A 20,703-nucleotide genomic window follows, 5' to 3' on the forward strand; every position below is an offset into this window, starting at 1 on the left:
TATGTGCCTCCTTTCAGGTTATAGTTTTATCACCTATCCTTTCTTCAGGGGAAAAAGAAGTCAGTTGAGTAAACATACATATATTTCCATGCATACAGAGAAATAGTAAAATAATTCATAATACCAAGAATCAAGAAAGAAAATACATAAACTTACTATTTTAAATATCCTAAAAGTATTCGGTTTACATACACACACACACAATCTTTTTTTATATTATTTTTATTAACATATAATGTATTATTTCCCCCAGGGGTACAGGTTTGTGAATTGTCAGACTTACACACTTCATAGCTCACCACATCACATACCCTCCCAATGTCCATACCCCAGCCACCTTCTCCACACCCCTCCACTCCCCAGCAACGCTCAGTTTGCATCCTGAGATTAAGAGTCTGTAATGGTTTGTCTCCCTCCTGATCTCATCTTGAAACATTTGTAATGACATGAATGGAACTAGAGGATATTATGCTGAGAAAAATAAGTCAATTAGAGGAAAACAATTATCATATGATCTCCCTGAGATGAGGAATTTGAGAGGGAGTGTTGGGGGTTTGGGAAGTAGGGAAGGAAGAAATGACACATACAATCTTTTACTCATTGGTTGAGGAGAACAAACTTGGTGACATTTAAGGAAAAACTTGTGAGGGTAGGTACTACAGATTTGTAGATTTTTCTCTCATCAGAATTTTATAACCCAAGAATAATTAACAAATTTGACAAAAATTTTTGCCTAATGAGCATGGAATATTTGGTGCTATAACTCTTAATTTCATGAGAAAAACTGAATTATAGGGTGTTACATTATCTGGTAGGTCTCAAATATTTGCTTCTAGTAGACAGTAATCTTCCCTTATTGATATAACTGTCTTGCTTAGACAAAAATACATTAGTACTTATATATAATTGTAATGTAAAAACATAAAAATCTAATTCTTTGTTATACATTTATTTATAATCCCTATAATCCTTTATGAGTATATATAATTAAATAACAATTACCTCACTTAAAAACTTGATTTTATGTACTGTAATATGAAGTGTTTATTTATTAATATTTAATTACTTCTTAATTAAAATTTGCAATTTATAAAATATGTATTCCTTTAAAATAGCTAATGATAAATATAAATAAATGAAAGTAATTATTTTACTTACAAGTTAATAATTATTAATTATTATCTTTTTAAACTGACATTTTATTTCCTTTAAGTTTTTAATAACATATACTTACAGACTTTCTAAGTGAATAGGTAGGAACATTTTAAGTATAGATGATCTCATAGATTATTGTCCATAACAAGTATTATTTTCACTTAGTTAGTGAAACACAGTTCTTGTGTTTGGTAATTCAGGATGAAGAGAGTTCCTGCAGTTATATTCTCAACTTAAATGGTGATTGACTCCTCAGAAGTCTTACTAGAATATCATTTTGTGGATTTCTCCTGGGCCTTCGTTATTGCAAGTGTCAGCAGTAATTTGTTAGAACACTTCATTTCCTATAACATAGACTTGTGACCTGAATTTGGATAATAGTTTCTTTTTGTAACAACTCTTCAGTGTAGCTGAAATAAGCTCCATTTTACAGATCAAATAGTGTTAAGGGAACAAAAATTCCATTAATCCTTATTCAAATTATAAAAGCAGATTTATTTTTCCCAATATGCTCAAATCAATAGCAAATGGCATAAATGATTAAAAAGGAATTATCTAATAGATTATTTCATGTAATATTTTTAAAAATATGAGGTAAATTATTTTATGATTACTAATACATGCATATTTTGGTTCTATCATTATTCATGTGAAAATGTGCCATGCACATAAATCTACAGCATATATTTAAAAAGTTTGTCCAATAAGAGGCTTTCTCCAAGATGCTGTCGGAAGTTAAACACCATGAAACATTTACTTCCAGTGAAAATATATTTCTGATTTACTGAATAAATCTTGCTCAATTGCCCTAAAACATTAAGCTCTTCACACTTCAAGTGGTCTCTTCTAATTATGTTTTCATTAGCTTTGGATTTATAACATAAGCTGGTCTATTGGGTCAAAGGGAGGATATTAGAAAATCAGATGGGAACACACAAAAGACAAGCTGAATAGGAACATTTCAAAACTTAGAAACTGAAAAAAATATTTTTCATACATAGTAATGGGAGGAGAAAGATGTATACAATATCGGGTTTTGATGAATATATCTATCCCATTTGTCTTTCCAATTATTCAAAAGTTTTGTGGGACTTTTCCAGAGGAAAGCAATGGTCTATTTCTGTGATGAGTCAGCAGGGGGCAGTAGGTATCACAGAAAGAGGATGGAAGAAGCTTTAACAAACTCTTTTCCAATGAGTTCCCTCCCAAACTTCTAAGAACTGACTTGTTACCAACACATAGCTTTGTTGTTTCCATGTCAGTGCTTTTATACACCTGTTTGAAAATGAGCTGATGTAAAAAGTAAACCTATTCTCAATTTCCCCAGAGTATACTTGTTGAGTGCATTTATTTTCAACAGGAGAAAGTTAATCCATGTAAATAAAAACTTACTGGAACATCAAAAATAACACATTTGGAGTTAAATGAGCCCTTGGTTTGATTTGAACAGCTTAGAATTTCATAGGGGTGGTACTCTCACCCAGTCCCCCATCCAGTAGATATTTAACCATAAATTTTAATTTTTCTATGTAGTTGAGATTAAAGCAATATTTAGAATATAAACCACTGTAAAGCCAAGGTTTTCTAAAATAAAATCAATAAAATATTAAAAATACTGTGATGTCTTTTAAAAACTATGTCAATGCGGGTTTTTGCTTTGCTTTGTTTTGTTTTCTGAAGTCCATTTAAAATATAGTTTTCTGTGGTTACTATGGGATAATGGTAGCTGATTATATGATAGAGCTGCACAATAATAATTTGCAATCTGTCATGTGTGAAATCTTGCATTGAAGCAGATAAACCCAGGCTGCTGAAGTGTGCTCGGTATCATTGCATTAGACGTAATAGCACAGATTGTATAACAGTATATAATAAAAACACTGTGTTCTTTCTATGATTAGAAATTTGATTACTCTAAATTATCATTCTGCCAAATGTTTTAAAGATTTTTTATAAGTTTAACTGGAACTTTGTACCTTAATTAAAACGATCCACCACCAATGCAGAAAATCCATTAGGAAGAACAAAGTTTGCTCCACCTGGTTATTTTTTACAACCTCAAGAAGATTTGAATAAACGTCATGTTCAATTCTACCCATCATCCTATTGCCTTTTTTCTGTAATGAATATGGAAAAGATGATGAGGGCAGTTTACCAAGGAGACAGGCCATGACACTCAGATGCTGAATAACATTACCATGATTCTTATCTCCCAATGAAACTAGAAAATTAAAAATGTAGGGAGCATGACCTCATGTAAAATTGAGGTCATTCCTTTGAATGTTGTGACAAAGAAAACTTCCAGGTGTATTACGCCCTGTACCAGTGTCACAACTCAGGCACATACATGTACTGTGGGGGCATCAAAACTTGTTAGTCTATTCCTGTTGGTAAAAATTTCCCTAGGTTTATTCAGTAATCATAAAATTATCTTTATGTCCATGATAAAAAAAACAAAAAGAAAAAGAAACAGCTTTGTGTATAGGTATATATGGATAAATTTTAACCACATGAAGTAGTTTTGAAACTTAGCCACAGGTAGGTATGAACTGTGAGATGTGGGTTGCAAGACTGGGTAAGCAAATATAGAATTTTCATGGACCGGGAAAGAAGTCTTATGGTTAATTGGTATTAGTTTAGGATGGACTGCATGAAAAGAGACTGCTTGGTTGTCTTTTTATGAAGGGTAGGTAGCTGGTTAGGATCCCAAGATAAAGAAGATGCCCTAGTCAAGAAGAGGTATGCACACAGATTCATAAGCAGCAGGCTTTTTTGAAATTGGGTGCTTTCAATCAAAAAAAGAAGGTAGGTGGAGAAGTTGCCAAAAAAAAAAAAAAAAAAAAGAAAGAAAGAAAGAAAGAAATTGTTCACAAAGAGCTTACTTTTCTCACTAAAAAAATCTCTAACAATCCAGAATTTTGTGGTGGTACCAAATTTTGTAGGGGATACGCCAATAACTGACTGTAGCAGAAACAACTATTTAATCAATAATAGTGGTAATAATGACAACAATAGCTAAGATTTCTTGATCGAAAATGATGTGTCAGAAACATTTCAAAGTTTCTTGGTAAGTTTAAGAGGCTGATATTAATTTTATGCCATTTTATACATGTAAATATTGAAACAAAGAGTGATTGGCATACCCAATGTTCTGAGAGCTAGTTAGTAGTGGACCCGGGATTTGCATCTAAGATATCTGGATTGAGAAATACAGACCCCCTACTTATATCTATAAAGTTATTTGTGAAGAATTTTGAAATAGCTAACAAATTTATGCTCTAGATTTTTGTTGCTAATTAGTATTTTGGTCATTAACACATTACTAAAACCTTTTAGTTTTATATTACCAATGTAAAATTTAAGTCATCGAACACTGAACTTAGCTATTTCGATTAATTAACATACAATATATAGCCTTTCTAACCATGCTTGGAATTTTTCAAATTTGACAATTCTGACAGAATTGAATGATTAGAAATGAAAGAGGTTATATATATTTCACTAAAAACAATGTAGAGAATTACAAGAGACCTGAAGAGGCTTGGGTTGTGCTTAACTGTTCATGTGAGGAAGGAGGTAAAAAACTTAGATTATAAAAAAATGCTGAGTAGAAGTCAAATGTATATTCTATGAACATTCTATTGTCTCTAAGTTGCTAAATTATATATTTCTCCAATTCTCTTCTTTTCACTTTTTGCATTATATTACTACTATTTATGAACTTTCCTTTACCCTATGATATTCTCATCTCCTTGAGATCAAGGTCATTATTCATATCTGTTGGCCAGCAAAATGCAATGGATGGTAATAAAAGAGGAAAGCATATATCAAACAGTTACTGTGCACTAGAGTCTGCGCTAACCTGATTATTTTATGTTCGTTACTTCAGTTAATCCTTACAACAGCATGAAGTCCTGATAAATGAGGAGCTTCAGTTCCCACCATAGTAAGTGGTGAGGCTGGTGTCGCTTCTGTTAACTCCGGAGTTTTGCATGAGAAAATGGAAAAAAACAAAACAAAACAAAACAAAACAAAACACCCCCCAAAACCATGAAAGAGTGGAGAGGAGAGTGTGGTGACTAAGTGAATGAATAAATTAAAGTACATATGAGTAAGGCATGGTTCTCTATTTTACCTTATATTGCATCAAGCTGTTTCTTTCTGTACGTGCCCCAAAAAATGTTTTTTCAGAAATTTTAACTCTCTTAAAGTGTCTCCTTATATTTTGGAACCCATCCTCACTAAACTCCATTTATTTTCAGAATATAAACAATTGAATGATCTGTTCACTGTGACTGTTTTGCTGAAGTTTGTATGGCATTGCTTATGGTACAGAAATTTATTGAGCTTTTTGATAAAGTGCCAAAAGAATTTTACTGTCATAAGTGACCTTGAGGAAAATCTTTTCTTCCCTGATTTGACATTCTCTTATAATATGATGGGTGTGCACATGTGTGTTTATTATATGGATCGTGGTTAAAACATCATTGTAGTGAGGGGCACGCGGGTGGCTTAAGCAGTTAAGTGTATGGGTTTGGTTCAGCTCAAGGGCTTGGCGTCCTGGGATCCAGCCCCGTGTAGGGCTCCCTGCTCAGTGGGGAGTTTGTTCCTCCCTCTCCCTCTGCCCCCACCACCTGCTTGTGCTCTCTCTCTCTCTCAAATACATAAATAAAATCTTTTTTTAAAAAAAAGTAAATGTAGTAAATCGGTGAGAAATTTTTCACCCTTCGTTATTTTTTTTTTTTTAAAGATTTTATTTATTTGTCAGAGAGAGAGAGGGAGAGAGAGCGAGCACAGGCAGACAGAATGGCAGGCAGAGGCAGAGGAAGAAGCAGGCTCCCCGCCGAGCAAGGAGCCCGATGCGGGACTCGATCCCAGGACGCCGGGATCATGACCTGAGCCGAAGGCAGCCGCTTAACCAACTGAGCCACCCAGGCGTCCCCACCCTTCGTTCTTTTCAGAGAAGTAAGTGAACTATTATTGGGTGAAGCTGGCTGCCAATTTTATCATGGACACCTTGATTCTTCCCTATGTTCTGAATCACCAAAATAGGAGGGTAGTACATCCATAAAATCAACAAAATATTTACATTTGGAAATCTGCATTTAGCATGATCTTCAATATGACATTTGACATGATCAGATTTCCAATGCTCTGATCATTATGTCTATAAGCGAAGAGAAGTGAACACAACTTAAGTAAAAAACTTGATTACATTCATTTTTTATAAAAATAGGTGTTCAATTTTTGTCTCTATCAAATTAACGTTAACTTAAAAATATCATCAGGATTGTTGTGTAATTATCATTCTATGCTAATAGGATTTATAATAGCAATAAAAACTTTTCTATAATTCTATGCACGAGATGTATTACCAATTGAAAATTGAAATGTTATACTTATAACTTACATGTTTATAAAATGGGATAGAATGTTGGCATTTCAATTTAAGTCTCTATTATTGTTATTTTGTTTGTATGCTTTTATTTTCATGTTTCAGGTTTTATATTATGCAATAGCCGCTACGAACTTTTAAACAAAATATAATTCTGAAGTAATAGTTTGCTTCAGTAGGGATGTAGATTACCAAAGCATATCAATGCAAGTATCTTTTAAATTTATCAAATTATTTTTAGTTTGGGAAGTTATCATAAATTGGCCTTCCCAAGAAATTTATATATGAAAGGGAATTTTTTAAACTAGCTGAAATAAAAATCTTTGAGCAAATTGTGCTTCATTTAATTGAAGAAAAACTTTTAAAATCTGAATAACTTAGAGCAAATGTTTATATTACAGTTGCTATAGGTCAGATATAATTATGAATATTTTTATATATTTCAATTCAATTCATTAAAGTGTTGTAATTATTATCTGATAGGTATGAAAACAGAGGCAAAGAGAGGTAAGGTAAATTACCCAGGGACATGTGGTTAAAAACACAACAACTGGGATTTGAACTAAATACTTGCCTCAGAATTTGAGTCTTTAATTATTACTCTAGACTAAATCTTCTATTTTGTTACCATATTAAGAGTCCAGAAACATTAGAATATATTTTTATTTATTGACCCTTTTTATCTATAAGCTCATGTTAACATTTATCTATCAAGCTCATTGATTTCTTTCTGTTGAAACATCATTTCATCTCAGGGATAGGTCCTATTTGATCATGGCTCATGATCCTTTCACTGTGCTACTGAATTTGGTTTGCTAGTATTTTATTAAGAATTTTTGTATCAGGGCATCTGGCTGGCTCAGTGGGTTAAAGCCTCTGCCTTTGGTTCAGGTCATGATCCCAGGGTCCTGGGATCGAGCCCTGCATCGGGCTCTCTGCCTAGCAGGGAGCCTGCTTCCTCCTCTTTCTCTGAATGCCTCTGCCTACTTGTGATCTCTGTCTGTCAAATAAATAAATAAAATCTTTAAAAAAAAATTTGGTATCTATATTCATCAGGGTTATTGGCCTTTAGTTTTCTTTTCTGGTAGTATTCTTTTCTGGTTTTGGTATCAGGATAATGAGTTTGGAACTGTTCCCTTCCCTTTGGTTTTCTGAAAGAGTTTGAAGAGTTTTGGTGTTCGTTATTCCTTGAGTATTTGGCACAATTCAACAGTGAAGCCAGCCGGTCCTGGGCTTTTCTGACTGGGAAATTTTTGATTGCTGATTCAATTATTTTGCTAATAATAGGCCCATACAGATTTTCTATTTCTTCCTGATTCAGCCTTGGTAATCTGTAGGTTTTAAGGATTTTTCGATTTCTTCCATTGTCTAGTTTGTTGGCATATAGTTGTTCATAGTAGCCTCTTATGATCCTTTGAGTATCTGTCATATCAGTCACAATGTCTCCTTTTTAGCTTATAATCTTGTTGATTTGTTTCCTTTCTCTTTCTTCTTAGGTTAATCTAGCTAAGGGTTTGTCAATTTTGTTTATCTTTTCAAAGCACCAGCTCTTAGTTTAATTAATCTCTTCTATTGTTTGTTCTCCATTTATTTCTGCTGTAATTGCTATTATACCCTTTCTTCCACTAACTTCAGACTCACTTTTTTTTTTTTTTTTCCAGTTTCCTAGGGCATAGAGTTAGGTTGTTTATTTGGGATCTCTTTTGCTTCCCAGAGTAGGTATTTATTGCTATGAACTTCCTACTCATGGCTGCTTTTCTGCACCCTATAAGTTTTGGTGTGTTGTGTTTCTACTTTTGTTTCTCTCAAGAAAACTTATTTCCCCTTTAATGTCTTCTTTGACCCACTGGTTATTCAGGAGAGTGCTGTTTAATTTTCATGTGTTTGCAAATTTTCTAGTTTTCCTCTTGTTTTTGATTTCTAGTCCTATGTCACTGTGGTCAAAGAAAATATTTGGTATGATTTCAATCTTCTTCAATTTACTAAGACTCGTTTTGTGGCCTAGCATATGGTCTATCCTAGAAAATGTTCCAGGTGTGCTTGAGTATGTATATGCAGTTGCTGTTAAGAAAGATGTTCTATATAATTCTGTTAGGCCTATTTAGTCTATAGTATTGTTTAAATCCACTGTTTCCTTACTGATTCTCTGTCTGGATGATCTATCCATTGCTGAGAGTGGAGTATTAAAGTTTCCAACTATTATTGTATTACTCTTTATTTCTCCTTTTAGATCTGTTAGTTCTTGCTTTATGCATTTAGGTGTTCTTATGTTGGGTGCATAAATATTTATAATTGTTCATATATTCTTCGCATATTGACCTCTTTATCATTACCTAATGACCTTTATTGTCTATTTTTAATATTTTAGTTTAAAGTCTATTTTCTCTAAGTATAGCTACCTCTGCTTTTTTTTTTTTTTTTTTTTAGTTACCATCTGCTAGAAATATTTCTTTCCTTCCATTCACTTAGCCTCTGTGTGTCTTTTTTTATAATTTTTTTTCTTTAATTTGATAGAGAGAGATCACAAGTAGGCAGACAGGCAGGCAAAGAGAGAGAGAGGAGGAAGCAGGCACTCTGCTGAGCAGAGAACCCAATGCGGAACTCGATCTCAAAACCCTGAGATCATGACCTGAGCTGAAGGCAGAGGCTTAACCCACTGAGCCACCCAGATGCCCAGCCTTTGTGTGTCTTTAAATTTAAAGTGAGTCTTTTGTAGGGAGCATACTCCCTACAAATAATTTCATAATCCATTCAGCCATTCCATGTCTTTTGATTGAAGAATTTATCCATTTATGTTTAAAATAATTATTGACAGTTAAGAACTAATTATTTCCATTTGGTAACAGTTTTCTGGTTGTTTTGTAGATCCCGTGTCCCTTGTTTCTTATCTTGTAATTTTGTGTGTGTGTGTGTTCGGATGTATTTTGGTCTATATGCTTTAACTTCTTGATCATGTTCTTTTGTGTAATTATTACAAGATTTTCTCTTGTGGTTACCATGAGGCTGACATAAAATATCTTAAACTCCTCATTCAGGATTGATTCAGGAGGTCTGCACCCTATTGAGTTCTCTGATTGAACTATACTCTCAACTTGGTCCTGCAGATGAGCAAAACTATCAGATGGCATTTTTACTTGGGTACTGCAGGTATGAATTTGATCTGCCAAGATCTATGTGCTGATTGTTGCAAGCTTCCTCCCCTTTCTTTATAATAGTTCAATTCCTGGTGGCTGGGTCCTGTTGGTTCTTCCACAATTCCCATGGTGCAAAATAAGAGTAGGTGCTCCCAGGAAGCCAACCATAATGCTGGGTGGTGGGGAGCCTGGTTTGAGTTCCCTTTTCGCATTGAAGGATCTGGAAGCTCAAGGGAGACCTCTCCATATGATGCTGTGCTGTCCTGGGGGGTGGGGGCAGTGTGATCAACTTCTCTTACCTAGATACTTCTCTTTCCCTTTTAATATAGTCTGTTGTGGTCTTTGAGAAGCTGAAGGTGCTGCAGCCCAACTCCCATGTTCTAAGATTCTCTCAGTGGTGAAATTTTCTTGAATAGATATTAGCTGTTCTTTTTGTGAGAAGTGAAGTCAGGAACAAAATATGTTACCATCTTGGTGATGCCCTCCTAAATTATATATATATATAAATATATATATATATATATAGCTATTAATAGAAAAATTTACAATCAATTCTGGAGCTTATTTTTTATACATTCCCTTCCCTACCATGCACCAGTAAGTGCCAGTTTCAGTTGAAAGTAAATTCCAATGTCACAAAACATTCCATATTAAACTTGACTATAATACTTTGAAAAGTAAACTATCTATGTAAATTTGTGGGTAATGGTACAAGGAGCAGATTCGGGTTTGGTGATCAAAGGGGACTTTAAATCTTTATAAGGAGAACAGCAAATAATTTAAAACATAAAGTTTAAGTAGTAGTTTATAAATAATTTAGTATATGTTATATGTTCTTAAAATTGGGAGTTTTATAGCCCATTTGATTGCCCTCTATTACTCTGGCTTTGTCAAGCTATTGAATATTCAATATTCTTATCAGATAGCATTTCTTTCCCATATAATTTAGTTGGAAAGAGCTCATTTCTTTATGATGTAGTTGACAGTATTTATTCCTACTTAATTTTTAGTAAGTTTGCATCTATATTAAATCAAATATGTATCTATAAGTTTATACTCCTTGTCATTAAGTAGTTTTGACTGCCATGAATATATATAAGAATTATAAGTTAAAAGTTAGTTCAAGCAATCAACTTAGTATTTGTGCAAACCATATATCCAGAAGTATGTTAAGGACCTATAAGGGTGAACAAAATATAAGATAGTGCCTTTGCTCACAAAGACCTGGAGAAAATAAGTGAAGACCAATTAAGAGCTAAAGAGTGAGATACTGATTTTAAGGTCAATAGAATGCAGAGAATGACAAGCTCACTCTGGGCTGAAACTCAATGGAAAGGGTCAGGAGTGAATACTCAGGGAGAAGAAAGAAATTGAAAAGCATAAGACTTCCTGTGATTGAAAAGAATCCAGACAAAAGGAATTGGAACAAATTTGTAGTTCTTAGAGTGACTTATAAGATTAGACATCAGGAGCTGACCTAAGCAAACCCTGAAGAAATCATGGGGCATAAGTAAAAGGAAAGACAGACAAATTTGGAAGGGAAAAAAATTGCTTGAGAAATCAAGAGATGAATTCTCAGTGCAGATACAGAAGGTTACAGAGGGGAAAATACAGCCATTGGTTTCAGAATGGGTCTCAAGTTTCAACCTGCAAAAATAGAAGATATATTTTTAAGTCAAAATTATGTGCTTTGGTGAGTGCTGTGAAGTGTGTAAACCTGGTGATTCACAGACCTGTACCCCTGGGGATAAAAATATATGTTTATAAAAAATAAAAAATTAATTAAAAAAAATAAAATAAAAAAAAATTATGTTTAAAAGAAGAAAAATGGTTAAGTGCAGTAAAAATTGCAAAAGGGAAGAAAAGCACATATTTATTTTTCAGGAATGGTTATGATCATGATTAGTGGTTGAATGAAAGCTAAGTGCTAATCTTTTACAGTGCACTTAAAACAATAATATCCCTCATTGGTATATGATTATATCAATTGTTATTGAAAATTTTATGTGTTTTCATATTTAGCACAGTTTAAGAACAACTTTGGGAAATCAGGTTATTATTAGTCACTATTTTCTCTTACCAAATATTTTTGTAAAGATTATTTATTTATTTATTTGAGAGAGAAGGGATCACAAGTAGGCAGAGAGGCAGGCAGAGAGAGAGAGGGGAAATCAGGCTCCCCACAAAGCAGAGAGCCCGATGTGGGGCCCGATCCCAGGACCCCGAGATCATGACCCGAGCTGAAGGCAGAGGATTAACCCAGTGAGCCACCCAGGCATCCCATCTCTTACCAAATTTTTGAAAGAAGAGAAATATTAACACTGAAATGTTAAAATTTCTTGAACATAATAACAAGGCTTATAAGTGTCAGAACTCAGATATTTGTTTGAAGATTTTAATCATTTATTTATTTATTTTTGGAGAGTATGCATCTAGAAGTGGGAGGAAGGGCAGAGAGGGAGTGGAAAAGAGAATCTCCAGCAGACTACATTCTAAGCATAGAGCCTGAGGAGGGACTCAATCCCAGGACCCCTAAGATCATGACCTAGGCCAAATCAAAAGCTGGACATTTCACTGACTGAGCCACTCAGGCAATCCAAGAACTCAGATATTTATTTATTTAGTTATTTTTAATTTTTTATTTTTTATAAACATATATTTTTCCCCCCAGGGGTACAGGTCTGTGAATTGCCAGGTTTACACACTTCACAGCACTCACCAAAGAGAACTCAGATATTTTGAAAGCTAGTTGTGTGGTCTTTTTTCACTATACCATGTTGCTCTCCACCTGTTGGATGACTGTGTTTATGCATATTAAATGTATTATAATAATACACATATATCTTTTTCTACATGTGTACATTATATACACATAATATGTGAATGTTTTAATTAAAATAAATGCTTTATTTTTTATATTTGATTTTTTATTTTTCCTTAAATATTCATTTGCTTTTGTTATTTTTTAAACCATTTTGCTGAGATATAATTGACATACAAAAAACTATATATACTTAATATACAACTTGATGAGTTTGGGCATAAAGATATACTCATGAGATCATCACCACCACCACCAAAGCCATAAAAATATCCAAGGTTGTGACAATTAACTTTTCTCAACCTGAATGTTCTCCCACTTTTGTCCACTGAAAGATATTCTGCTTAATAATTCAGAAGGTCTGAAATTAGAACAAGTTCAACTCTTTTTTTTTTTAAGATTTTATTTATTTATTTGACAGACAGATCACAAGCCGGCAGAGAGGCAGACAGAGAGAGATGGAGAAGCAGGCTTCCCACTGAGCAGAGAGCCCGATGTGGGACTTGATCCCAGGGCTCTGGGATCATGACTTGAGCCGAAGGCAAAGGCTTTAACCCACTGAGCCTCCCAGGTGCCCCAGAACAAGTTCAACTCTTAATTAACAATTTCCTTGGGGTGCTTGGGTGGCTCCATCAGTTAAGCATATGCCTTTGGCTCAGGTCATGATCCCATGGTCCTGGGATAAAGCCTGCATCGGGCTCCCTGCTCAGTGGGGAGACTGCTTCTCCCTTTCCCTCTGCCCTTCTGCCCTGCTTGTGCTCTCCCTCCCTCTCTCTCTCAATCTATTTCAAATAAATAAATAAATTCTTTTTAAAAAATTTCCTGTAAGTTCTGGCAGTTAGGAAGTCTTTAACAATAGCACAGGGATCTAAGTTTACTGAAAAACCAGTATCTTTTCCATGTGGAGGCTATATGTTGACTTATAACTAACTTCCCATGATTTCTGAGATTGAGTGAAAAATTGCAAATGCACAAAGAACTCCAAAATTTTCTTTCTCCCTTTCTCTGTCCACTGTTAAGAATATTCAACATGGAATTTTTATTTGCATTCAAACATGCACAAATAGAGACTGAGATAATAGCAAGTAAAGCAAGAACTGAAAAAAAAATGATTTCTAAAATCTCATGGACATAGGAATACATCTGTTATTCATAACTCCTACTCATAACTAACTGATCATAAACACAGTTGAATTATTGAAAAGTTAATGAATTTACAGGCTAAAAATAAATTGAACTAGTTTTGTCGCTTAAGTAATTTAAAAATTAATTACAGTGGTAAGAAATAGATTTGTTGAATTTATGTAATTTATGAAAAAAATCAGAATGCAAGATATTTAGAGCATCCTGACAATGTCAATACAAAATGCAAACCAAAATCATTCAATATACGACATGCTCGGATATATGGGATGCCTGGCAACCTTAGGTAGAAGTCTTTTTATAGACCTATGCTTTCACTTTTCCTGGAGGAGTGCCTTAGAGTGGAAAGGCTGCTTCATATCATAAGTCTGTATTTAATGTTTATAAAATCTCAAATTTATTTCCAAATTGGTTTTATCATTTTGCATTCTTACCAGCACTCCATGAGTTCTCCTGGTTCTCTATTTCATTCTCCAAACTTGGCATAGTTTGCCTGTTCACTTTTAGCCACTCTAAAAAGTATATATTGATCTTCCATTGTCATATTACTTGGTAATCTTCTAATATTGATAATATTAATGGTTTTTCATGTTCTTAGCTTGTCATCCTTATATCATCTATCTCTCTATCTCTCTAGTGAAGTGTCTATTCAAATAATTTGCTCAGTTTTTACTGGGACATTAGTTTTCTTAAAATTGGTGTTTTAGATTAATACATATATCTATATGTCTATATAGATATATCGATATTCTGACTAGAGATTCTTTATCTGACATATGATTTGCAAATATATTTTTCCCAGTCAGTGGCTTGTCTTTTCTTTATTTTAATAATGCCTTTCAAAGAGCAGGAGCTTTTAATTTTTCTACTCCTTTGCATTTCTAGTAATATTTTTTCTTGTTGGGTGGTAGATATTTTTGTATTCCTATAAATATTCTTAAGCTTTGTTGTAGAATGCAGTTAAGTCACTTAAAACAGTTTAAATCTCTCTAATCTTTTTTTTTTTTTTTTAAGATTTGTTAGTGGAGACCAGAGTAGAGGTCAGCCTAAAGTCAGTATTTCTTGAATATCTTTCATAATACTCTAGGAAATATTTTTAGATTTTTTTTTCCAAATTACTTTCCTTTCATGAAATTCAATGCCACCATTTATACAGCATTTCCATTTATAAACTGTGGCTCATTAGAGGTCTATAAAACATTGTGATATCTAAGATCTTCTTGACTCTGGTTGACTTAAATCAGAAACTGATTTTTAACCTTTAGAGGTGATATTGCCCCTATTGAGACTATATGAGCTACGGATACTTATTTCCCACTACTGTGAACTTCTCTCTGTTCTTGTCTGTTACTCTGTCCAAGGCACAGCATAAGATTTCCCATCCATCTGCTAGGAATAGGCAACTATTTCCAGCCCTGCATCAGGGCCAGTCCCTGTTACTTGTTATCCTTTTGGGCTCTTTTTCTTGACATTGTGTAGGTACCACACACTTGTACATTGATCCGCACTCAGCTGAATGTTTATGGTGAAGTTTTTGAAGATCTCTGAAGTTCTTGCTCTACCTCGCAGTTTCCTTTCTTATATTCTTCCTTGTGAACTCTAGTTGCTTTGTTTTCTGGACTCTCAGATCCATGTCCTTAGGTGATCCACTGTATTTTACCAGGATTTTCTCTCCCTCTTCCCCTTCCTGGCAGTAAGCTGGCACAATCGTAGGGTTCACCTCAACATATCTCATTTCTCAGGGATCACTGTCTTTCAATCCCTGATGAATTGTCTTGAAACCACTGCTTCAGATGTTTTACTTTTTGTTTCTTTGTTTTGAGTGATAGGGCAAATCCAGTCTCTTTCCACATCTTGGGTTGAAGCAGAAATTTCCCTTTATAAAGCTTTACAATGGTGATCCACAACAAAAATTTGTCAAAAGGACAAGGGTATGAGAATTAGCTTTTTAAACTCTTTCATTCCAGGAGCAAGTTCGGGGTTGAAATTAACATTCCTCTGCCTGCCCTTCCTTTTTGCTCTGTTTTGTTTTGTCTTAATAGAAAAATGATCCTCAAGATCCTGGACAAGCATACAGACAGTAGAAACAGGTCTTAGAATCTCATCAAGCGAATGAACAGGTGATTAAGAATAAACAAGGTAGTAGTTGCAGAACAATGTGAATGCACTAAATGTCACTGGATTGTTCACTTTAATTTTATATTATATGAACTTTGATTCAATAGATTATTTTTAGAAACTCTCAGTTTCTTTTAAAGATGTATATGTCTTTGATGAAAAGTTCTCCTATATTAATTCCTTCTCCATTAGACTCATGATATTCATAAGAGATAGAGTTTATGGTTTTTCCAAATTCTTAAATACATTGGTTACAACAAAAGATTAATTACTAACCTGAATGAGAATCAACAATATTATTTGAAACTACTATTTAAGCTGACTCGTGCCCCACACCCAGAAATGATTCAGTAGGTCTTGATTTGTGGCCTTGGCATCGGTATTTATGAAAAGTTGTTTAAATATCTTAATCTACATTCTTTCTTTTGAATTCTGCACTAAATCACAAAACTATCCTCATTATATTAAGGACAATTTAGTTGAAAAAATTTGATGATAAATTTTAGACTCCCTGTATTAATATGGAATACTGTATTTGCTTAAAAGTTAAACTCCACACTGTATTACACTGTACAATGAATGTTGCATGATTGAGCACACACTTATCTGATACAAAAAACCAAAGTGGAAATGATGACGGATAGAGTTCAGTACATGTTCAACATCTATGATGTAAGGCAATGCACACTGCTAGGGGGAAGCCGGTTATGATCAGTGCACCTTTTTCTGGGTCATCAACATCAACCCTTTATAGAACAAGGAAAACAGGAAAATGAGGTGATGGAAAAGAGAAGGAAGACAGCTGTAACTCGAACATGAAAGACCAGCAGAAGAGGGCAAAATCGAAGCTGTAGTTTCAATCTTTGCAAGAATATTACCACCATCAGGCCTCCTATATATAAAAGGAGAGAAATCCCTTTTAATGGGGATGGCAAGTTTCAGAAAGAGCATGTAGAGTAAAAAGTACTGTTGAGGACAGTTTGGAAAATACATTCTTCCTTTAAACATTAAAAAAAAGTTGATAAATAAAATTGAAAAATGAAATTAAAAGTTTCAGATATTTAGATCAAAATTGGGCTACATAATATTTTTACTTGATTAGTTACTATGTGACAGCTTTCTGATTAAGACTGTTTAATTTAAGGATTTTAACTCTTTATAATTTATCAGAAATAAATCTGTTTCTTCACCTTTATTTTTCAGCATTTATTATTAGATTCAAAAATATCTTAAAATACCTGTAACTCTTCAGAGTATTAAACATAAACAACATAAACATGAGAAGGTTTCGTCTCTGTAAAGTTATAGTTATTATAAGAAGTGTGATTTCCAGAGATATCTGTGAAGTTTTTGTTGTTTTTTTTACAAAAAATTCAGTACAACCTACAGATCATAAATAGGTACATGAAAATATGCTCAACATCACTAATCACCAGGGACATGCAAATCTAAACCACAGTGAGATACCGCCTCACACCTGTCAGAATGGCTATTATTAAAACGACAAGAGGGGCGGCTGGGTGGCTCAGTGGTTTGAATGTATGACTCTTGATCTCAGCTCAGATCTTGAACTCAGGGTTGTGAGTTCAAGCTCCGCATTGGTCTCTATGCTGGGCATGGGGCTTACTTAATTAAAAAAAAAAAAATGGCAGACAAGAAATAACAAGTGTTGGCAATGATGTGAAGAAAAGAGAACCCTTATCCCTGTCAATGTGAATGTAAATCTCTATAGCCACTAATGGAAAATAACATAGCAGTTCTTCAAAAAACTCAAAATAGGACTACCATATGATCCAGCAATTCTACTTCCAGGTATTTATTCAAAGGAAACAAAAACACTAATTTAAAAAGATATGTGCGTCCCTATGTTCTTTGCAGCATTATTCACAATAGCCAATATATGGAAACAACCAAAATGTCCACTGATGGATGGAATGTATAAAAATCTGATAGGATAAAGATTGATGTACTTACACACACACACAAGTGTGTGTGAAAACTACTCAGCCATAGAAAAAGAATTAAATCTTCCATTTGTAATAACATGGATGGAAATTATGGATATTATGCTAAGTGAATTAAGTCAGACAGAGAAAGACAAATATCCTATGATTTCAACTATATGTGGAATCTGGAAAAAAACAAATAAACAAAACAAAGTAAAACCAAATGTATAGATGCAGAGAACACAGATTTATGCTTGCCAGAGGGGAAGTTGGTTGAGGAGTGGGTGAATGAAAGAAAGGGTCAAAAGGTACAAACTCCCAAGTCATAAAATAGATAAGTCATCAGGATGTAATGTGACAATAGTCAATAATATTGTGTTGCATATTATGAAACATTTTATGGTGATGGGAGAAACTGGACTTACTGTGGTGATCATTTTGCAGTATATACAAATATCAAATCATTATATTATACAACTGAATTTAATACAATATTATGTCAATTATACCCTAATTAAAAAAATCAGTACTAAGTATTTCAGTTACTATTTTAATGTAATGTAGTTCCATAAATTGATATAATTCCTCTCAGAGGAGCAACAAAGGAGAACAGAGTAGTTTGGTGTTTATTTTTATAGTGATACTCTTTGGAATGCAAGCTTCTTGTTGGTTTGATTGTTTGGTTGTTATGTTATTTTTTGTTCTTAAAAAAAATTAAGTATGCTTTTAGCTATTTCCAGGAACTCTGGAGAAGGAAAATACCTAGGAAGACAATACTTCATTAAATAAATGCATGTAATGTGTTGATCAACTTTATGAACTTATATTGGTGTGGATAAATTAGATAGTTTTCTATTGAACAAAAACCATCTGAATTTCATAACAATTTACTTGTTTATTTTAGAGAAAGAGAGAGCATGAGTTGGGGGGAAGGAGAGAATCTCAAGCAGACTCCCTGCTGAGCTCAGAGCTTGATCTCACAACCCTGAGTCCATGACCTGAGCTGAAATCAAGAGTCAGAAGCTTAACCCACTGAGCCACCCAGGCGCTCTGAAATTATTTCGTTTACAACTGATTTTCATTTGTCTTGAAAGTGAACATGAGATCATATCAATAATTGGCAAAGCTATCAAACTGTCTGCTTTGATGGCACATGATGTGATGAGCACTGGGTATACACAAAAACTAATGAATCACCGAACATGCCTTCAAAAACTAACAATGTTCATCATCACTAGCCATCAGAGAGATTCAAATTAAAACCACATTGAAGACCACCTTACAGCAGTTAGAATGGCCAAAATTAGCAAGACAGGAAACAACATGTGTTGGAGGGGAGGTGGAGAAAGGGGAGCCCTCTTACACTGTTGGTGGGAATGCAAGTTGATACAGCCTCTTTGGAGAACAGTGTGGAGATTCCTCAGGAAATTAAAAACAGAGCTTCCCTATGACCCTGCCATTGCACTCCTGGGTATTTACCCCAAAGATACAGATGTAGTGAAAGAAGGGCCATCTGTACCCCAATGTTTATAGCAGCAATGGCCACAGTCACCAGACTGTGGAAAGAACCAAGATGCCCTTCAATGGATGAATGGATAAGGAAGATGTGGTCCATATACACTATGGAGTATTATGCCTCCATCAGAAAGGATGAATACCCAACTTTTGTAGCAACATGGACAGGACTGGAAGAGATTATGCTGAGTGAAATAAGTCTAGGAGAGAGAGTCAATTATCATATGGTTTCACTTATTTGTGGAGCATAACAAATAGCATGGAGGACAAGGGGAGATGGAGAGGAGAAGGGAGTTGAGGGAAATGGGAAGGGGAGGTGAACCACGAGAGACTATGGATTCTGAAAAACAATCTGAGGGTTTTGAAGGGGCGGGAGGTGAGAGGTTGGGGGAACCAGGTGGTGGGTATTATAGAGGGCACGGATTGCATGGAGCACTGGGTGTGGTGCAAAAATAATGAATACTGTTATGCTGAAAATAAATTAAAAAAAACTAACGATGTACTAATTGAATTTAAATTTTAAAAATTAATTAAAATAAATTTTTTAAATTTATTTTTTATTTATTTTCGGCATCATAGTATTTATTTTTTTTTCACCACACCCAGTGCTCCATGCAATCTGCGTCCTCTATAATACCCACCACCTGGTACCCCAACCTCCCACCCCACCTCCCGCCAATTCAAACCCCTCAGATTGTTTTTTAGAGTCCATAGTCTCTCATGGTTCACCTCCCCTTCCAATTTCCCCCAACTCCCTTCTCCTCTCTAACTCCCCATGTCCTCCATGCTATTTGTTATGCTCCACAAGTAAGTGAAACCATATGATAATTGACTCTCTCTGCTTGACTTATTTCACTCAGCATAATCTCTTCCAGTCCCGTCCATGTTGCTACAAAAGTTGGGTATTCATCCTTTCTGACAGAGGCATAAATTTTTAAAAAAGAGTGGCTTTTGCACAGAAAAAAAATTCAAATTAAGATTTTATTTATAATCAGTATAAACCTTATAAATCTTAGCAAAATTGTTTTTACAAAATGTGACCAATATTTAGAGTCTGAATTACAAAATAATATTTTATTATCTATTTTTCTAAATTTTTATTATGCTATCATATATGAATGGGATAGAATTTGATGGTGAATTTAGGATATTTGAAAGGATGGGGCTTATAACACACTATTGGGAATTTTCTCAAATATAGTATAGCTAAGTTAAGGAATGAAACAATTATTTACATACTACATGAAGACATAGTTTTTTCCTAGTTTAATACTGTCTATAATACTATAATAGAGCTAACACTAATATTATCATAATTATACTTATAATTAATATATTAATATACTAATATATAATACGGTGTTAGCATTATAATCAGTGAAGTAAGCAGCACTTAAATTGCACTACTTCTTAGAACACTGGATTTTTTTTTTAATTCCACAAATGGCCTGTTTTAAGACAATTATAACCTAGGAA

At 34.1% G+C, this 20,703-nt stretch overlaps 1 long non-coding RNA gene across 1 annotated transcript; it reads right to left on the reverse strand.

Moving 5' to 3' along the window:
* Positions 1 to 271: 271 nt before the first annotated feature.
* Positions 272 to 16,859, reverse strand: LOC116572464. The gene is made up of 3 exons (XR_004278342.1): positions 16,848 to 16,859; positions 5,388 to 5,392; positions 272 to 350 (listed from the first exon to the last, which is right to left on the reverse strand). It is a non-coding gene; the product is annotated as an uncharacterized LOC116572464 (long non-coding RNA).
* Positions 16,860 to 20,703: the final 3,844 nt, after the last annotated feature.

The sequence above is a fragment of the Mustela erminea genome, chromosome 13 (genome assembly GCF_009829155.1).
Source record: "Mustela erminea isolate mMusErm1 chromosome 13, mMusErm1.Pri, whole genome shotgun sequence".
NCBI lineage: Eukaryota > Metazoa > Chordata > Mammalia > Carnivora > Mustelidae > Mustela > Mustela erminea.